Here is a 22,175-nt window from a genome sequence, read left to right as displayed (position 1 = left end):
GTTTTTTTTTGTTTGTGATTCAAAATAACCCATTAATTAATAATAAAAATGATATCAAAGTTAAAATTGCGTGGTTAAATAATTTAATTACCGAAGAAGATAAAACATTCAGAAAATTATAATTAAATTTGGTTCTTCAAAATTATATTAGTTCTTTACTAAAGAAAAATAATGTTCAAAGACACAAAAAGGTTCAGGTAGAAATTAGCATTATTGCGAAGGTGTGCGATAAAAATAAAAAAGTCCATTTTTATTTAATGTTTTTATTGAATACATGAAAATATATTACCTAAATTTTATAAATTAATGGAATTATTGAAAAAATAGTAGGTTACCTCGTGGATTCAATGTTCTCCAATTTGGTATAAGTTTAAAGAGAGTTTTTGGTAAGAAAAAGGTAGCTAAATTTTTGTTGATAAGATTCAATTGAATTTGTTGTCTTTGGTATGTTTTGACAAAATCAAGTTGGAAAAGTATTTTTTTTGGCTTATTATTTTTAAATGTTTTAGTTTGTTTTTTGTTTTTTGTTTTTTGCTAAATAAATGTTAAAGGAAGAGATTGAAGGAAAAATAACTGTGTTTACATGTATGGGAAAACACTTTGGTTGATCCTAAAAATGATCAAGCCTGGAATCTGGGAAGATGGGATAAGGTGTGCCGAAGTTCGAAGTACATGCAAAATAAGGTTAGCATTACGACGAGCAAGTTAGTACTCAATCCGATCTATTGCTCAAAGTGAGAATAGTTTCGCATACCTTGCGTGGGAGTCAGACGTCTCTATTTATAGAGATTAACTCCGATAGCGCTTTTAACGGCATCCTAACGACTCCCCAACATTTAGAAAAATATGACATGTTGTCAGGGACATCCTCGTTGTGTACGCGTCTGCTGGTGTACTTGAAGGTTGGCTCGTACCTGAAATAGATCAACCAATAGGCAAAATGTAGACTAGCTCGGCTACCATATGTCGAACTATTAGTACTTATATTGATCTGAAAGTGATGTTGGTTGAATTTCTTTATTACTCCTTAGCATGAAGTCTCCTTAGATGTTGACACGTGGTAGGTTATAAATGGCCTCCAACACACATTATTAAAACACTTATTTTTTAATTACTTTCTTATTTTATAATATTTTAGAGATGAGGTGAATTTAAATTTATTTGAATTATTTATTAATGTCGTTTTCATATTGATTAATGACGCTCTTAAATATTTTCCACCACTATTTTATACATTTTGAATGTTTAATATTTTTTAGCTCATTTGGTAATATTCTCATTTCTTATTTCTTATTTCTCATTTTTTATTTACTGTTTCCCATTTCCTCAATTTTAAATTAAGAGAAATTGATCAATTACGTTGATAATTACTTATTGTTTCTTGTTCTTTCTTTTTTATTACCAGAAAACAAAAATGTGTTTGGTAACCATTTCTGGCTTCTTAATTAATAATAATAATAATAATTTTTTATTTTATTTTTTTAATTTTTAAAATATTTTATTTTAATAAATTGCATTATAAAAAAAAAGGCTCTCTTTCTTAATCTTCCAAGACCTAACAATCATGTCATATAAATAGGCTTGGTAGCCATAAGTTGCAACAAAAATAAAATGGACTTTCATTTTGTAGAAGTTTTCTAAAAACAGAAAATAACCCACCAAACGAAAGTCGACCCAATCACATTAGTAATTGAGCCTAATTTATTGATATCTTGGAAGCTTGAATCAGTACTTAGATCGGTGAATAAGATATTTATTACCTTTCTAAAAATTACAACTCCAGTTTTCGACTCCTACAATTGTGGAACTAAAAGAAACACCTATCAAATAAGATATTCTTATAAGAGACTACATAGCATCCAATTAAAAAAAATAGGACTTTATCCCGAGCATACATCTCAACCCTTCTTCCTACCGTGGTCTTTTTCCTAGCTCTACTAGTTTTTTTTTTTTTGTAGTTGATAAATTTATTTTAGTACAACCACAAATAGTTCGATCAAGCTACTCAAACTAGTACAGACATAATGTGGCGAATAAATACACAAATTAAGTTGACGTTTCACAAAATAGTTTATCATACGAAGATTATCCTTCATGATGAGAGATCATGACCATTTTTTAGACCGGAAAAAATCAGGTGAAGATGGGGGTGACGTTTTTACCAACCAAAAAAAAAACAAAACAAAAGATAAAAAAAAAAGATAAGGAGTTGTGCTACATGATGGTGGACCAAAGTCATCCTTTTGTTTTAACCTGATGATACAAAAAAGAGTACGATCTTTTTAATATTATTTTAATTGATGATTCTTTGTTTTTTCTTTTCCAAAAATGAAATTTGATTCAATTATGAACAAGAGGGGGTCCAATAAATATGATAGTGTATGTGTAAAATGCATGAGATGGAATAGCAAAGTACAGATTTATCGAGTGACGCTAAAATTTCTTTTTGCTCAAAAGAGTAATAAATGATGAATCATTATCGATATTAATTTTGCAGATATAAAGTCAATTAAATTGTGTTGGTTGGAACAAGTTCGAACCATTGACTTTGGGTACCTTGGAGGCAATTTGGCTCTCCATTGACACAAATACAAGAGTTGGTAATAATTTTGGAAGAAGTGGAGCTTTCAATTTGTAAGCAAAGATTTTTCCCATCTTGAGTGAAGGTGGCCAAATGAAGCTTAGAGTTTGAAATAACTCTCCAAGCACTTTGTTGACCCAAACAGTCACTTGAGAGAGATACTCAAAGACTTTCTCTGTTCGCCTTTAAGCATAAACCAGTCATCGTCATCTTAATTGGAGTGCCATCACCACCATGACTCCATCGACTTGAAGTAGAGCAATTGCTAAAAAACGTTTCTCTATTGTCATTAGAGTTTAGGACACATTGACCACTTTGTGGATGATACATAACATACGAGGATGATGTGTTGGAATTTGGATCTGCTTGGCAATAAAAAATATATATATTTAGTTTCATGCATGGTGATTTACTCTTACCAACTATAGTTTACTATTTAGCATTGTTTAAAAAAATTATTTTCATATTAATTTACTTGTTAGGGATCGTTATATATACACACACTCAAATTCATTAAATACAATTACCATGCAACATGGCCTGCAATAGTTGAAACTTCATTGCAAAGTTAGGGTTTTAATTTGAGTCCAATTAGAGTCAAGAACTCCAAAAGTTTCTGCAAGCTCTGCTTGAACTTCTCTATAATAGTAGATGCCTTGCCAAGCCCACAATGCCCAATCCAAGTCTTTTTGTGCAAGATGAGCCTTGAAGCAACTCATGAATCGATTTTCTGCACCGTTAACCTCTTTCTGATCGTACCCGTACTCGCTAACAAATAAAGGAAATGGGTTTGGCCCTTCCATCACAAACCTGACATGATCTATGAAGCCTGTTTATGCAAGGATATGCACAACAGTGTATTTCAGATTGTCGCTCGAACTCGGCCTCCGGACCGATCTGGATACTTGGGCGGACCTGCACAAAAAGGTGAGCACTCCGACGATCAAGTCAGTATAGGTCGGATTCCCAGTTTAGTTCGAGGTCAGAAATCATCGTACCTGATCGCGGAGTGAGGTCCTCTACATATGGGTGGTAGTCCCGCTAATCTCGCGACGGTTACACCCGGTAATCTCGGGACCGATGGTTACACCTGATAATCACGCCGCTGACAGTAGCTCACATTGGCCCCCATCGAGCTTCCCGGTAGGTCGGACCTCGGCCAGGTTCACCTCGGCCCTCATACTTAGTATCTGTCAACGCTAATGGTGGTGATCTCGGCGGTCCGAGCTGGGGCATGACTCATGGTCACCTTGGGGCACCAATGGCTGTCCTCCACGTGTCCAGGGTATTCTTTCCCTCAAACATTGGCCCCCTCTCTGTCTGGTCCGATCTCGACCTGGCAGAGAGGTTCATTTGATTTACTTCGGACACGTGGCGACTCCCTATTCGTGGGAAAACATAACCGTTGCGGTGGATTTATCATCGGAATATTCAAATATTCCGACGCTTCGGATCTCTGGGAGGATCCTAGCCGCTCGTTGATTACACATGTACGGTGGGGAAATTTTCCACGAGCTATAAATACCCCCAACCCTTCAGGTCATACCTTACGTTTCCTGAATTCTTGGAGTTCGATCTGAAGGCATCTCGAACCCTTGGTAGGTCGGTCTCTTCCCTCACTTTCTCTTTCGAACGTAGTTGCCATGTCGTCCTCTTTTAGCAGCAACTTAGGATCCGATGAGGATTTAGCTCGTAGGTTAGAGTCCGAGCTCGAGGAGATAGAAAACTTTAGGTTCTCCGATGACGGGGAGGATAGTGATGCCTCCACCTCGGGTCAGGGTTTGAAATACCCTTCTAGGATACCTGAGCACTACCTCGGATCCCTTCGTAGGGGGTTCGCTATCCCTGAGAACATCCTCCTTAGGATTCCGGAGGAGGGGGAGAGAGCTGACAATCCTCCAGAGGGATGGGTCACTCTCTACTTCAAAATGTTTGAGTACGGCCTCCGGCTTCCCCTTCACCCTTTTGTCCAAGAATTTCTCTTCCGGACTGGGTTGACTCCGGCTCAAGTGGCCCCCAATGGGTGGGGTGTCATTTTCGCTTTGGCCATCCTTTTTTGGCTACGAGCTCGGGACAGTGAAGAGGCCGAGCTGTTGGACGTAGACCAGCTCCTCGCGTGCTTCGAAGCGAAAAGGATAGCTAAGAAGCCTGGTCGGTTCTATATGTGCGCAAGAAAAGGCGCAGGCGGTATAGTTAAGGGGCCGACCTCCATCAAGGGATGGGTGAGGAAGTGGTTCTACGCTTCTGGGGAATGGCTTGCAAAGGACGAGTCAGGTCGTTCCTTCTTTGACGTTCCCACTAGGTTTGGGAACCTAGGTACGGAGTAGTTCTTACTTTTTGTGATTTTCTTTCCTGTCATTCAGGTCTAACTCAGATTTTGTCTTCGTGCAGTTTCAATCCGACCAGTCCCCGAGCTTACGCAAGCCTCCTTCGACACGTTGAAATATTACAAGGAGCATTTTTCGAGGGGTAGGAAGGTCGGAACCTTGGTGACCGACAAGCTGCTGCTTGAGTCCGGGCTGCTAGATTACAACCCTGCAGTTCGTCCCATTGAATCCTCAAGGCCGAACTCCGAATTAGGTATGCCGAGCTCGCTACCCCCTCATTTTCCTCTAACTTTGTGCTGATTTCTTTCCTTTGTTTTGCAGCCATGGTTTGCGAGTTTGCGAGTAACGTGAAACATAAGTCCAAGGGCCGAGCCCATGCTCTTGAGGCCGCCCAGAGTTCGAAACCTGCCACTCCTGCTGTGGTAGGGCCAGCCTCGGAAGATCCAGCCCCAGTGATCGAGCTGGAGTCTTCTGGGGGTCCTTCGAGGGAGAAGCGCCCCAGGGATCAGATCGAGGCGGTGGACGTCTCGCCCTTGGGCAAGGAGGTGAGGGAGGAAGTCTTTCTGAAGCGAAGGAGGAAGAAGAAGAAGACCACCTCCCCTTTGGAGGTCGGAGCTCGTGGGGTCTTGCCTGCGAGCTTCGCAGATCGGGTGGACGATCCTGAGGCCAGGATAGGCGGGACGTCCGACGTGACGGCACGGTTCAGAGTTGAGCCGTCAAGTTCTGGGGTGAGGGACCAGGTGTCCCGCATCTCGGCTGCAAGTTTGGACCGCTGCCTAAGGAGGGCGTCCAAATTTGTAAGTGACCCAGGGTCCGTTCTGTAGAGGACCATCAACTACGCCGCTGAGGTAAGACTGGTGTCTCCATTTTTGCTTAATTTACCTAACAGGTAGCTCGGTCTAATTTTCTTCTTGGTGTTTTTCCTCAGGCGTTTGTTGCTTCCATTCAATCGGCTCTGGCTGTAAAGGCCGAGCTGGATGGGAGGGAAGTTCTGGCAGCGAGGGAGAAAGAGGAGTTCTTTGCTGCCTTGGAGGCTGCTTCCTCCACCATGAAGGATGAGCTGCTGAAGGCTCACTCTGAGGTGGAAATTTTGAAAGCCGAGGTGGATACCAAGGCCGAGCTGCTGAAGAAGGAAGAGGACAGACGCAAGGCCCAGCTCCGAGCTGCCCATGCTATCACCAGGGGCTTGGAGAAGGAGAAGTTCCAACTCCTGAAGGAGAAGGACGACATGCTCCAGGCGCTTGAAGTGAAGGATGAGGAGCTGAAGCATGCGACTGCCGAGCTGGAGACGGCGAAGGAGCGTCTCAGCAATGAAGTCCTATTGGAGGAATCGTTCAGGCAACATCCTGACTTCGATGGATTTGCCAAAGACTTCTCTGACGCGGGCTTCAAGTTCCTCATGAAGAGCATTGCTTCCGACATGCCTGACCTTCAGATCGATCTCAGTGGTCTGAAAAAGTGGTATGCCGAGCAGTGGGCGTCTGGGCCTGGCGGCACCCCTGGCCCCCAAGCGTTGGTGGATAAGTATGTCAGAGATCTTGACTCTGACTACTCCGATCTCGAAGAGGACCAGGTCGGCACCACTCAGGAGGGCGCTCCTCAGGCAGGCTCTTAGGCCATCATCCTTCATGAGGCCTTTCTCTGTCTTTCTTCTCTTCTCCTTTGTTTGTAAGTGTCAGGGCAGAGCTGCAAGGTCTATAAGCCTTGGCTCTGCTCTCCATTCAATAAAGAAGCTCCCATTTGTTTTTACTTTGTTGCCTTCCTTTCTTTGCTTTTCCTTTAAGCTAAAGCCAATGTCACCTCGCACCTCGTACTTTTGAGGTCGCGCCTTCAAAAATACTTGAATTTGTGAATTCGAATCTCTGTCTAGTATTCAATACATTATACCAACTCTGGATTTTTTAACATCGCACCCTCAACTTAAAAAACGTTAAAAGGCTAAAATCCTAAGTCCGTAGCTGTTCTTCATATCGCACCTCGTACCCTCAAGTTCAAAGGCTTGATCATTTTGAACTTTTCACATCGCCCCTTTACCTTGAAGGTTTGAATGTTAAGTTCGTCAGCGGTTTTGGCATCGCACCTCGTACCTTTAGGTTTTGGAGGATTGGATTTTAACCGACTGCTGGAATGTGACCATGTGGGAGTCCGTGGCCCCATTTAATTTCTGGTCGAACTCGGAATCATGAAATTAAATCATCACATTTCCGATTGAAACAGTTTTTACAGATCCATTGCAAACCATTTCGGCATTTCAAGGATAATAACGCTTCAGGTGCTCTACGTTCCATGGGTGCGCAAGGACGTCTCCTTTCAGATCGGCCAACAGGTACGTCCCAGGTCGGACTATTCCCTTTACGTCAAACGGCCCCTCCCAGGTCGGGTCAAGGGCACCCACATGGGTTTGGACCTTCCTTAAGACCAGATGTCCGACTTGGAAGGTTCGAGGACGAACGCGGACGTTGTAGTGTCTGGCCATTCTGCCTTGATATTCCGCCAGGCGTAGCTGCACCATTGCTCTTCTTTCTTCCAACAAGTCGAGGTTGAGGAGCAGCTCTTCCTCATTTGCTGTAGGCTCGTAATGCTCTACTCTGTCAGATGGCATGCCGATCTCAACCGGGACTACAGCTTCGGAGCCGAAGGCCAGGGAGAACGGGGTTTCACCCGTCGATTCTCTTTGGGTGGTCCGGTACGACCATAGAACCTCTGGTAGCTCCTCGGCCCACCTGCCTTTCTTGGAGTCCAGTCTAAGTTTGATGCCTCGCTTGATGATCTTGTTAACTGCCTCCACCTGCCCGTTTGCTTGCGGGTGTGCGGGGGACGAGATAAGGTGACTTATGCCAAGCTTGCTGCAAAAGTCTTTGAACTTTGCGTTGTCAAACTGCTTCCCATTATCTGTCACAATGGCCTTTGGTATACCAAAGCGACAGACGATATTTGTCCATACAAAGGACGTGACTCTGGATTCCGTTATGTGGGAGAGTGCCTCGGCCTCGACCCACTTTGTGAAGTAGTCCACAGCAACCACAGCGAACTTGGTCTGACCCTTGCCCAAAGGGAAAGGACCAATGATATCTACCCCCCACTGCGCGAATGGCCACGGGACCGAGATGGGGGTGAGCAGCTCGGGAGGTTGGTGGATTATGGTTCCGTAGCGTTGGCAATTGTCGCAAGTTCTAACGAACTTCTTGGCGTCCTGGCTGAGGGTCGACCAATAGTATCCTTGTCGGATCACTTTGGCTGACAGCGACCGGGCGCCTGAGTGATTGCCGCATACTCCTTCGTGGATTTCTCTGAGGACGTACAGGCCCTCTTCAGGGGTTAGGCATCTCAATAGAGGCAGGGAAAAGCCGCGTCGGTACAATGCTCCACCTCGGACCACGAACCGAGCTGCTCGCCTGGCCAACTTTCTGCGCTCCTTGGGGTCTTGTGGTGAATTGCCCCTGATGAAGTCCGCAATCGGGTCCATCCATGAGGACTCTGGAGCGCCGATCTCCATCAGATCTGGCTCTGAGATCGAGGGATTATCTAAGATCTCGACGGGGACCGACCTGGCCAGGTCGGTCTCGTACGCTGACGCTAACTTGGCCAAGGCATCAGCATTAGAATTTTCTGCTCGGGGAACCCGGCTTACTTCGTAAGTTCGAAACTGGGCGAGGTGCGATCTAACCTTGCCCAAATACTTCTCCATTCGGGAGTCTTTGGCTTGGTACTCTTCCTTGATCTGGCTCACAACCAGCTGGGAATCGCTGAAGACCTTAACACAAGAGGCCCCCAATGCTCTAGCGATTCGCAGACCGGCAATAAATGCTTCATACTCAGCCTCGTTGTTAGAAGTCCGGAAGCCGAATCGCAAGGCATACTCAAATCTCTCGCCTCCTGGTCCGAGCAAGAGCACCCTGGCCCCGCACCCCTTCTCATTGGAGGATCCGTCGACATAGATTGTCCACGGTAGGTCGGACTCGCTCAGCTCGGAAGGTGGTGTGAGCTCGGCTATGAAATCTGCCGCTGCTTGTCCTTTCAACGCAGTTCTGGGTTCGAACTGGATGTCGTACTCACTTAGCTCCATTGCCCACTTCATCAGGCGTCCAGAAGCTTCTGGCTTATCGAAGATGTTTTTTAGGGGCAAGTTAGTGAGCACCACCACAGTATGGGCTTGGAAGTATGGTCTAAGCCGTCGGGCCGAGGTGACTAAAGCGAGAGCCAATTTTTCCATTTGAGGGTATCTGGTCTCGGCTTCGGTCATAGCCTTGCTTGTGTAGTAGACCGGGTTTTGCCGCGCTTCCTCTTGCCTGATTAGAGCCGAACTGACGAAACTGTCAGACACTGCTAAGTACAACTGGAGCTTGTCCCCTGGCAGGGGTTTGGCGAGCAAAGGTGCCGAGCAGAGGTAACTTTTCAACTGCTGAAATGCTTGCTCGCACTCCGCTGTCCATTCAAACGGCCCTTTCTTTCGTAGGATTATCTGTCGATCTTGAAACAAACCGGTTCAGGGCCGCAATCCTGCCATTGAGGCACTGAAGCTGCTTCAGCGTCTTAGGTGCCTCCATCTCGAGCACGGCTTTAATCTTTTCGGGGTTGGCCTCGATTCCCTCGATTCCCCGGTTGTTCACCATGACGCCAATGAATTTTCCCGAAGAGACTCCAAAGGCACATTTAGCTGGGTTGAGCTTCATTTGATATGTCCTCAAAACCTCGAAGGCTTCGGTCAGATCGGAGAGATGCGACTTAGACTGCTTGCTCTTGACAAGCATGTCGTCCACATACACTTCCATATTCCGGTCGATCTGCTTGGCGAACATTTTGTTCACCATTCTCTGGTAGGTCGCTCCTGCGTTCTTTAAACCGAAGGGCATGACCTTGTAACAGTACAAACCTTGGTCTGTTATGAATGCGGTATGATCTTGATCTGAGACATGCATCTTGATTTGGTTGTACCCAGAGTAGGCGTCCATGAAGGTGAGCAGTTCGTGCCCGGCTGTGGCGTCCACGAGCTGATCAATCCTCGGCAGTGGGAAGCAATCTTTCAGGCGTGCCTTATTTAAGTTCCTAAAATCGGTGCTTCCAAAATGTCCGAGGTGAAGGGCGATTCTCTCAAGTCGCCATCGTTCAGTGGACCTTCTTTCTGCTCACATTTGGCCTTTAAGGCCTCCACCTGAGCGTCGAGCTGACCCCTCAGCTGGTCGAACTCCTCCCTTGTAATCACTCCTGCAGGAGTTTCTGGGTTGCGAGAGGATTCGGCCTGCTGGTTGGAGCTCCTGTGTGAGCTGGATGGTGATTGTCCTTTTCGGAGAGATGAGCCTCTCTTTCTGTTGAGGTGTTCACGGAGGTCTCCTCTCTGGCGAGTGTGTCCCTCGCTCTCGTTGTCTTCGGCATGTTCCTCCTCGACTGGGCCGAGGTGGGAACCCCTTTGCTCGCGTATGCCGGTGCGTGTCACTCGGTTCTCAGATCGTGACCCTGCGCCTGCAGCTAATATCATTTCGTTATACACTTCCTCTATGGACCGCATTTTTGTGCGCATTGCCTCCATTTCTCTCTAGAGTGCGTCCAAGTTCTCACTTGTCGGGGCCGGGGCTGGACCCCGGGTGTCCTTCTTAGAGGTTCCACCTCGGCCACGGGTGGCCTTGGATGTCCTTGGGGGGTGCGCAAGTGGTAGAACAGGCGCGGTGATTCGTGCCGACCTGCGGAGGGGTTCTGTTGCTAGGCCGTCGTGACCTTGCCCCTCTACCACTGCTGCTCCGACCTCCCTCTGGTGGGCATCGCTGGCAGCTAGGGTCCTTCGATCTGCCGTATTGGTCGAGTTTACGGGTTGAACCATTTTCGCTTGCGTGTTGGTTTAAAAGAATTGAGATGACTTAGATTGTCGTCCCCACAGACGGCGCCAAATGTTTATGCAAGGATATGCACAACAGTGTATTTCAGATTGCCGCTCGAACTCGGACTCCGGACCGATCTGAATACTTGGGCGGACCTGCACAAAAAGGTGAGCACTCCGACGATCAAGTCAGTATAGGTCGGATTCCCAGTTTAGTTCGAGGTCAGAAATCATCGTACCTGATCGCGGAGTGAGGTCCTCCACTTATGGGTGGTCGTCCAGCTAATCTCGCGACGGTTACACCCGGTAATCTCGGGACCGACGGTTACACCCGATAATCACACCGCTGACAGTAGCTCACATCGGCCCCCACCGAGCTTCCCGGTTGGTCGGACCTCGGCCAGGTTCACCTCGGCCCTCATACTTAGTATCTGTCAACGCTAATGGTGGTGATCTCGGCGGTCCGAGCTGGGGCATGACTCATGGTCACCTTGGGGCACCAATGGCTGTCCTCCACGTGTCCAGGGTATTCTTTCCCCCAAACAAAGCCATTCATGATATTTGCACATATACTGTCCAGTGGTTGCCGTACAAATTTACTCTCAGAATCTCCACTAAAGGAATACAAGCGCACTTCGAAAACCAACTTGTTGTCTAAGGTCTTTACGGCCGAGGGCTTCTCCTTTAAACAACGAAGATCGTTGTCATAATTTAGACCTCAAACAATCACCAAAACTACTGGATTTATACTATGGATTGTTGTTACTCCTTACGTAACATAATTGTTCTAATCATTCGAATTTTCCATTGTTCCTCGTATCTCGTTTCGTAAGCTCATGGCTACAACCTAAATGGTACAAAAAATATTATTTTTGTTGATCGAAATATTATAATTTCTAGTCTTCAAAATTCTTGGGTTTACTTTCGAGAATTTAAGAAAATCTTTAATGTTACATACCGTTGATTTGTTTACAAATCGTTGAGCAACTAAGCGAAGACCTTGTAAGCACTATTGGGGATCAAAATTACGATTTCCAAAGAAACCATTTCCGTCATCAAAAGAGCAACACCATCTCGGTTGGCTAATGTGGTTGTCAGCGATCACCATTAAACCACTTGCCCCAAGCATGTCAATAACTGCTTCATAGGCTTCAACAATGGTCTTGTTCAACACAAACGGGTTACATTGAGCCAATCCAGATTTTGATTGTTATAAATCAAACAGGACAAAGTTCTCTTCAATCGTCCTATTTGCGTAGCGAGTGAACATGTGGGTTGCATATGTGAGACGCACGCAATTAAACCTCAACTTGATTGCTTCATCTGCTAGTTCTTTCAATGGCCTATGGTTGAGGCCTTCTGCTAGCATGCTCTATGTGTGAGAAGGCCAATTCACGCATACAAGCTTCACTCGACGCCCCGTTTTCGAATCAATGATCCACCTTCCTCGTGTTGAAAGAGGAAGAGAAACAGCTGAAAGAGATGGAGACACAAAGACTAGAGCTAGAAAGAAAAATAACTTGCAAAGTTCTTCCCATTTTTTTAATCTTTTTTTTTGTTGTCGATTGATATCCTCTTTTTCAATTGTGTTGGGAGAATGATTATATCATTCCTTATACATACACCATTCAAATATTTTTAAAGTTTGTTGTAACTTAGAAAACCATTTTTTTTTTATAAATTTAGAAAGGTTATTAGTTAATAAATTATGTGTTGTTCCAACCGTTAGAGTTTGTTGAACAATAGATAAATGTTGCTAACAATCTAACCAAGTCAAGAAACTCCTAACATAGAAGGCTAATGTTCAATCAATCTTTCATCTAAAAAAACTAGAAGTTAATTAAGTTTTCGATGAGAAAAGTTTTTTGTTTCTTGAATATATCTATTGTACCTTTTTGAACATATGTGGAAAAGGAGACAAACAATGCAGAGCACATACAATTCCAAGAAACACATCCACACAACCATATTATTAATATATAACAATAAATTACGTGTTATGGCCAAAGCGGACAATATCATACCATTTTGTAGATACTCAGGAGTACTAGAGTACCATTATTGTCCTCTAACATGATGCTTTTTGTTCATTGATGTAAATTTTGAAATAGTATGATATAAATAAAAAAATGGGCACTTGCAAAAGTATCATAAAAACTAATAACTATTTGAAAATTAGAAACCACATTCCAATTTTTCAAAATAGAATAATTCGAAGGTCGAGCCTATGCATAATAAAGAGAAAAAATCTATGATGATCAACAAAAATTGAGTGCTAACAGATAAGCGGCTAAATATTTTTCTAGATTTATTAATATAGGTTCATTTAGTATGTGCTAAATATTTTTCTAGATTTATTAATATAGGTTCATTTAGTATGTGCTACACCATGACTCCTCCATTCTACATACTACAAATTATACTAAACAAATTATACTAAACTGATTGAGCATTATATGTTGTACTAACAAAAATATAGATTGAAGATTATATGTTGTACTACAAAAATATATAGATCAAAGGTTTATGTATAAAAGAGAATAATAATCTATATTATATATATATATATATTAATAACTAAGTTTAGTTTTGTATTATGTATATTGGTTGTCATATATAAGGGTGTTAATATTTGGTTAGTGTTAGTAGCTTAAGTAGTAGATTGTTTATAAATATGAACGTTTGTAAATCAAGAATTCATTGATGATTAATGGTATACATTCTCAAATTTACATATTAAGTGCTACCTGCTGTTGAATATTTAAATCCTGCTTTTTTTTGCTATCAAATATGTTCAATTTGATTTCAATGAGGTCTGAGTTTTCAAATTATATCGTACTATGGAACCTTCGTCTTTATGCAATTCCCAATGCTTGTAAACTTTTCAGGTTCATTTATTTTCCTTTTTGGTAAGGAATAAAAGGAGAGTATTCTTCATTTAATTCCCTGAGAATCAAATCAAATTTTAATACCTTGGAAAAAAAAGTCTGACTAATTTCCATATCAATAATTAAACTTCCAATTTATTCCTTACCAAAAAGGAAAATAAATACAATCTAGACGCTAGAAAACGAAATGAAAAATAAACCCTAGATGACCCCTACAACTCATTAGTTAAAAAAAAAAAAAAAAGGCCACGCTAATCATTACTTTGCTGCACTTTAAAGATTAACCTAACAAACACTTCCGCTTAATTTATGAAATGCAACCAAAATTCAGTTAGAACGCATTTCATCTTTTAGTTCGTTACAAGTTCTTATCTCCTAGATTCTAGCCTAATACATTGCTATAAATATTGATGAAATACCTGTTTTGCATCATCATCCAACTTGAGAGCATTCAATTTCTAAGAAAGGTAAAAATGTGACGAGAAAACCATTGAAAGATATTGCTTTAGCTTTTATTTTCGTTGTGTTAACTTTTAAGGCCTATTCATTGCCTCTTTCAACGAATGGAAGATGGATCATTGATGCTTCTAGTGGTCACCGTGTGAAGCTAATGTGTGCAAACTGGCCTTCTCACATGCAAGCCATGCTGGCAGAAGGTCTCCATCGTCGGCGGCTCGACGATATTGCCGCCACTGTGGCCAAGTTGCGGTTCAATTGCGTACGTTTGACGTACTCAATCCACATGTTCACACGCCATGCCAACCTGACCGTTAAAGAGTCCTTTGAAAATTTTGATATGAAAGATGCCATGGCGGGCGTCATCCAGAACAACCCTTCTATGTTGAACATGACATTAGTTCAGGCTTATTAAGCTGTGGTCCATTCACTTGGAGCACATGGAGTCATGGTGGTTTCCAATAACCATATTAGTCAGCCAAGATGGTGCTGTAACAATGATGATGGCAATGGTTTCTTTGGAGATCGCTATTTTGATCCTCAAGAATGGCTACAGGGACTCAGTTTGGCAGCTCAAAGCCTAAAGAATAAATCCCAAGTATGATTAAAAGTGTTGATTTCATTTTCTTTTTAATCTTCTTCTTTTGAGCAAAGCTTGTAGTTAGTGAAATAAGGAAAAATCTCCATCATTTTATACTTTACTTTCCATAAGAACCTTTTTAAAACCTCAACCATATTTAATGATGGAATTTAAAACTAGAAATAAGGCTATTATTTTGGTCGTTTGCAGAACAATTTTTAGAGCCTGTTTTATAGAGTTGTCATGTTTAGATTAAGTTACTGCATGCTAATTTTATGTTTTTCGTAAACATCTCATTTTCACTTTTAGAAAGGAGTCAGTTTAAGTTAGGTTTTTTGAAATGTCTTCTTTCTTTTAAAGACATTAATTTTTTTTTTTTTTTTTGCATATAGCTTTTACTTTTATATTTTGATCGTTTGCCTGGTAATAAATATGTAAATGGTGGTAGCAATGAGTTTGAGAAATGAACTACGAGGACCAAATCAAAATGTGGAGAAATGGTTTGAATACATGAGCCAAGGAGCTAAGCTTATTCACCAAACAAACCAAAATTATTTAGTAGTGGTTTATGGGCTGGATTTCGATACCAATCTCAGCTTGTTGAAAAATAGATCTATGGGCTTCAACTTGGACAACAAGCTTGTTTTTTAGGCGCATTTGTACTCTTTTACAAATGACATGCGCGAGCTTTGGATGTCGAAGCCATTAAACACATTCTGTGCTACTGTCAACCAAGGATTTGAAGAGCGAGCTGGGTTTCTAGTGAGAGGACAAAATCCAGTGCCTCTATTTGTGAGTGAATTTGGGATGGATCAAACTGGTGCAAATGAAGGGCAAAATCGATTCTTGAGCTGTTTTTTTACCTATCTTCTTGAGAATGATTTCGATTGGGGCTTATGGGGTTTGCAAGGTAGCTACTACTACAGGAATGGGGTGCGAAATGCCGATGAAACATTTGGCGTCTTAGATTCCAATTGGACAAAAGTTAGGAACCCTAAATTCCTCTTGAAATTTCAGTTCATGCAAGCCCAACTTCAAGGTAGCGTTTGAATTTATATCCTACTACTTTTATGCAGTTTGTTTTCATGAATTATTATTATTATTTTATAAATGAGATTTTTCACTAAGGATATTTTGAAAGCCAAACTCAAACTTTACTTTCTTTCCTTACTAATGATAAATCAAATGTTACTCTTCAAACAGACCGAGTTCAAATCTCTCGACAACGTTCATAATGTATCATCCTCGTAGCGGTGGGTGCGTGTGAATGAACAAAAACTATCAATTAGGAATTAGTAGTTGCAAGATTTTGAATCGGTGGAGTCACGATATAGATGGAGGTCCACTCATGTTGTCGGGCTCTAAATTGTGTTTGAAAGCGGTTGGAAATTGCCTCCCTCCAATTCTCTCTCGTGATTGCTCCAGCCAACAAAGTGCTTGGAGATATGCTTCAAATGCCAAGCTTCAACTGGCATCCATTGATGAACAAGGACAACTCTTATGCTTACATAAGCCTTCTCATTCCATTCCAATTGTGACTAAGAAGTGCAAGTGTCCGAGTGATTCACAATGCAAAGGCAATCCACAAAGCCAATGGTTTAAGCTTGTTCCGTCAAATGTACATCTCAATTAAACTCTAGATGTAATTGTATATTGTTGCAGCATCCTCTAATTAAATTGAATCGATTTTATTATTCATTTATTCATGATGGCATATTATATGATTTGGGCTCCAATAGATACACGTTTTTTTATACTATAACCGGATAATAAAAAGCTCAATGATAAAGCTTTCATTATACCATTATGGTTGTTTATTTTTGCTCCACATTATTTGACTTGGTCAAATGAAAACAACTCCTAACACCTATTTCTTTGTTTAGATGTTTCGAATAATCCTCCACGTAATTCATATTGTATGCAATCTTGCATTTCAAAGTTAATTTATTCAACTTCTTACCAGAGAAGTAGTATTGTATTTGCATGATCTTTTCCAACATTAAAAACTATTCTCTACAATCGAGCATAAGAATGATAGGATTTATATATTATGGATGTTAATTAACAACCAAGCTTTAGTACCGGATATTAGAAGTATTGTTGGGGGGCAAAAAATAATCTTGCCACGTGGAGAACATTGGAAGGATGAAAGGTTAGGGTCTTATCTAAGGGTCATCTTGGACGGGACCGACTTGCCATACCATTGACGAAAATTGTACCCTAAGTACACTAAGTATCTCCAAAACGGTATGATCTTGGCCGTTTTGGGCATAACTGTTGCAACTGTACTTTTGGTTTCACCCAAAAGGTCTCATACTAATGGAGACATTGTCTTATAACAATATACCCATGATATTCCCGTTATTTAGTTTATGTGGGACTTTGGTCGCATTCCCAATACATACTTTGCAAGAAAACACTGCAACGACACTATCCCGCGATTGCGGTTCAACATTAGGCACCTAACTAGTTCGACCTTGGGGGCGAAACCAATAACCATCTGTCGGATGTCCTTTCCAATCCCAACCTATAAATATAGGGTCGTACTTCCACATCAAGTGTCGCGTTTTATCTTAGATTCCATATTAAAGTCAAGCTTATACTTATTTAAGCGTCGAAGTGTTTACCTCTTTTGTGCAAGTCTTTCCTTACTTAGACTATTAGGCTCTTCCCTCGTTGTCATACTTTTGATAGGTTTTACCTCAATCCGAAACGTTTTTCACCGTCCGACGATATAAAGCTTGGCTAGATCGACCAGCCTTGCTCCCATCTACATCACACGCTATTAGTCTTGCACATTTCAGACCAACGATCGCTTCGGTGTTGGCCTCGACATTTGTGGAGGCCGAATTGGACCCTGCCTTTTAGGACCTATTCCCATATGGACGCTTTCTCTTTAAAACGTAGCAAATCCACACACCATGGATGCAATAAAAACTTCAGCAAGTAAAAATGGGTTACGATCAAAAGAGAACAAAACAGGGGCTGAGCTTACCAGGCTTGGAGTTGGAACAAGTTGCTTCAATGGTAGGTGAGAGATGGTGTTGTAGTCCAAAAACAGTTTGTCACTCATCAATATGCTTACCTTCCAAGAGGATTTGTACTGGTTACGAAAGTACTCCATATATCGAAATATCTCTTTTGTCAGACTTGGCACAAGTTTATTGCAACGGAAATGAGGTAAAGTTAGAATGAGGAAGAAGGAGTAAAATGGACATATCTAACTAAGGACGACCATAACTAAGTTCCCAAACCCATGAGAGACATTAAACAAGGACTCATCAAGATCCTCCACAAAAAGCCAATCACAAAAGGCGTAGAACTATTTGCCTTTCCACTACTTAATGGAGGACAGATCCCTCATTAAGCCAGAAGCGGCTGAACGTTAAGTAGTGTCATCCCTTCCTCATTTTGGCACTTCAGCTACCAGAGGACTCCTAAACCGAACAACACGCCACATATATTAGGATCGAGCTGTGCAGGGTCGAGGTTGACCTTACTAAACCCAATTTTGAACACTTTTAAATAAATGGTGTGTTGGGAAATTAATGACCATGTATAATTTTCCCTTCCACAAAAACATCCAATCAGAACCACAATATGCAAATTAGAAAGAAAAAATGTAGAGCACAAGTTAAATGACACGAGAAATTATGTTGGTTCACCACTAAGGGCTACGTCCAGTCTTCCATTCACATGTGGGTAATTCATTAATAATGTTAAAGATTGAATACAAAACTCTCCCGAAAATATCCCTTAGAGGTCCCAACAAAAGTCCCATAGCTTCTAAGTATTTTAACACAATTAATACTCAGGAACAGTAATGAAAACTCACAAGAATCACGATACAATTGCCCCGATTATATCGATCTTGATCTGCCCCAAAGCCTCTGCAAATAACCCGAGCATCTCCTTTAAAACTAGCAGGAAAACCCTATGAAAAATCGGCTGAAACAACTCCAATTTCGGCTTGGTAAAACCTAAAACGAAAAACTGCATATATATAAACATCTAAACAGTGCGATGGCGCTGTCCCCGGTGCCATGGCGCTATAGACAGAATTTTCCGACGCGTCCCCATCTAGACAGCGCTGTGGCGCCCTGCAGGTGTGCCTTGGCACTGCACTTTCGGCCCTTTTTGGCTTGCAGCGTTGGGCTTCCTCTGTTTTTCATCCTTGCTTCGACCCGACGCTTTCCAATTCCACAAGCTTCTCGTTTAACCTATTTACAAAGTCCTCGCTTAAGAAAAAGTCACTAGGGGAGGACCTACTAAGGGTATGATGTGTCTCGTCAGAGATCCCACTAACCAATCTACTATTTGAGCTGCTATTAACTTAACTATAATCCAGCTGCTATGAGAATATCCTGTAGCAAAGATGATTTGGGTTCGGTATTAGGCACCAGCAAGTTCGACCTTCAGGGCGACACAAATAACTACGTGTCGAATGACCTGTCCTAGCTCCACGTATAAATATAGGGCCTCGTTTCCACATCAGGTATCACATTGATCTTGGATGCCATATTAAAGTAGAGCTTATACAGATTTGAGCATTGGAGTTTTTGCCTCTCATGTGCAGGTCTTTCCTTACGTTGAAGCTCAAGCTCTTCCCTCTGTCATACCTTGGTCAGGTTTGACATCAATCTATTTCGTTGCATAAACAAGTATTTTTACCCTTTTTTTGATCTTTTTAATATTATTTATCTTAAGACAGTTTTAGCAACCAAGCCGTAATACCATCTATGAGAAGCATTTTTACCATCTTCTCCTTTTTTCTTTTGAAACTTTTTAGTTAAAATATTCAAAATCCTTTTAATTTGATTTGTCTAAATGAAGTTAAGACGAATGAAATTAAAAATTCATAGTAGGTACTCCATTTTCAATAACTAAACATCTCTGTAGTCTTGTTCTTTTTGTTCTTCCCCATTTTATCAAGGTTCTTGAGATGGCCCTCACCTTGTGGCAATAGCTGCATTTTATTTTTTATTTATCCTTTTCATCTTAGTGAGAGTTTGGACCTTTTGAATTAATTTTGTACCTCCCTTTAGCAAAATGCCTCTCATCAGGAGTGTCACGCTTTAACGCCATCAGCTCCAATTCTTTTGTCTTTATCGCTGATATAAATTCATCTTTTGATATTGTTTCTCTTGCATATTTTAACACCACCTTCACTTCTTTATATGAGTCTAGAAGAGAATTTAACTCTTCTAAAAACAATAAAAATAAAAAATTAACTGTATGAAAGTGTCTCATTTTCACCACCAATCTTCTCTCCTAAGTTCTATGATTCAAAAGACATTTTCTTAAGTTTATCAAGATTTTTACCGAGGGATTTTCGCACTATCCATTCGGTAGGTGAAGAACTTATCTCATACGTACGCCTTTTTTGAAGGTAATTTAGAGAGAAAAATTTAATTTAATTTTTCCCAGGTTTCATATGCAGATTTTAAGTCGATCACTTGCCTCAGAACATCACTGAGATTGCAAATGATTGTTCCATTAGCAATTTACTCCATATTTTATATTTCTTCTTTTGTTATCAACTTGAGTGGAAGAATATGGTAAAAAAGGACCTTTTCAGTCTTTTGTTGTCCAATAACTGCTAAGACTTTGCTTTCTACAGCTCAAATCTCCTTTTCTATAGAATATTTCGATCTCAAATCTCCCATAAACCATTCTTGGAATATGACTTCCTATAATCACAACTATAAAACAAATTTCCTAGGGATCATTAAGAGATAATCAACTATTGATAAAGCTATACAAAAGAAGTTAATTGATGACACAAGAAGGAACAAAAATCATAGCACACGTAGCTATGGTGACAAGAGTTATTTTCACTACTTTTGATGCTGTAAAAAATACTACCCCTCATACAAACCCTTAAAAATGTATTTCTATTGTTTTTATTAAATAGATGAAAATATTTTACCTAAATTTTATAAATTAATGAAATTATTGAAAAAATAGTAGGTTACCTTGTGGATTCAATGTTCCCTACTTTGGTATAAGTTTAAAAAGAGTTTCTAGTAAGAAAAAGATAGCTAAATTTTTGTTGATAAGATTTAATTGAATTTGTTGTCTTTGGCATGTTTTGACAAAATCAAGTTGGAAAACTAGTTTTGTTGGTTTATTATTTTTAAATGTTTTAGTTTGTTTTTTGTTTTTTGTTTTTTGTTTTGCTAAATAAATGTTAAAGGAAGAGATTGAAGGAAAAATAACTGTTTACATGTTGGGAAAACACTTTGGTTGATCCTGAAAATGATCAAGCTTGGAATCTGGGAAGATGGGATGAGGTGTGCCGAACTTTGAAGTACATGCAAAACAAGGTTAACACTAACGACTCCCCGACATTCTGAAAAATATGACATGTTGTCAGGGGCATCCTCGTTGTGTTCTCACCGGCTGGTGTTTTTGAAGGTTGGCTCGTACCTGAAATAGGCATGCCAATAGGCAAAATGTAGATTGGCTCGGCTCCATAAGTTGCAACAAAAATAAAATGGACTTTCATTTTGTGGAAGTTTTCTAAAAACGAAAAATAACCCGCCAAATGAAAGTCGACCAATAACATTAGTAATTGAGCCTAATTTATTGATATCTTGGCAGCTTGAATCAGTACTTAGATCGGTTAATAAGATATTTATTACCTTTCTTAAAATTACAACTCCAATTTCTGACTTCTACAATTGTTGAACTAAAAGAAACAACTATCAAATAAGATAGTCTTATATATAAGAGACTACATAGCATCCAATTATAAAGAAGAGGACTTTATCCCGAGCATACATCTCAACCCTTCTTCATACCATTGCCTTTTCCCTAGCTCTACTAGTTTTTTCGTAGTTGATGAATTTATTTTAGTACAACCACAAATAGTTCGATCAAGCTACTCAAACTAGTACAGACGTAGTGTGGTGAATAAATACACAAATTAAGTTGAAACTTTAAAAAATAGTTTATCATATGAAGATTATCCTTCATGATGAGAGATCTGATGGATAATATACATACATACGCAGCGGAAGTGAGCAAGAATCGAAATAACAATCTAGATGCATAATACAACCTAGGATTAAACATGCATGATCATACATTATGATGCTTAGAGATAAGTAGAGAAAAATACAAACCTTTGTAGCTTTTCAAAAATCTTCAAATAGCTCTAATGAAGGACCACCAAGAGATCTTCCTAGCTATTCTCAAGGCTTCGAATAGAGTGGTGAGACTCTTTTTAGAGAAGGAAAAATTTAGAGAAAAGTGGAGCTAAAAAAAGTTATGTAAGCTTTTTTTTTTTTTAAAAAAAAGCCAAAGGTTCCAAGCCCTTTACTGTTTGAACAAAGACCTTCTTAAATAAGCAAATTACATGCAACTCTTGCATGTCAAAGTTCACCAAAAGCTTACAACACATATTCCACTTATGCATGACATGACTAAGTGTCAAAATGCATGTGTAAGTTCACCAAAAACTTACAACACACATTCCACTCATGCATGGCATGGCTAAGTGTCAAAATGCATGTGTAAGTTCACCAAA

The 22,175-nt window shown here is 40.8% G+C and overlaps 2 pseudogenes across 1 annotated transcript; one reads left to right on the top strand and one right to left on the bottom strand.

Annotated features, from left to right (window-relative positions):
* Positions 1-2,509: 2,509 nt before the first annotated feature.
* Positions 2,510-12,323, bottom strand: LOC148209120 (glycosyl hydrolase 5 family protein-like; annotated as a pseudogene).
* Positions 12,324-12,719: 396 nt separating this feature from the next.
* Positions 12,720-21,946, top strand: LOC111020193 (glycosyl hydrolase 5 family protein-like; annotated as a pseudogene). Its single transcript, XR_015787187.1, has 4 exons — positions 12,720-12,764; positions 14,057-14,661; positions 15,085-15,683; positions 15,847-21,946. The product of XR_015787187.1 is annotated as a glycosyl hydrolase 5 family protein-like (transcript).
* Positions 21,947-22,175: the final 229 nt, after the last annotated feature.

Source organism: Momordica charantia, assembly GCF_013281855.1.
Source record: "Momordica charantia cultivar OHB3-1 chromosome 9 unlocalized genomic scaffold, Mcharantia_2.0 BLBB01000009.1, whole genome shotgun sequence".
Lineage (NCBI taxonomy): Eukaryota > Viridiplantae > Streptophyta > Magnoliopsida > Cucurbitales > Cucurbitaceae > Momordica > Momordica charantia.
Note: the sequence above shows the minus strand (reverse complement) of the source record. Positions and strands in the feature narration are given on the sequence as shown.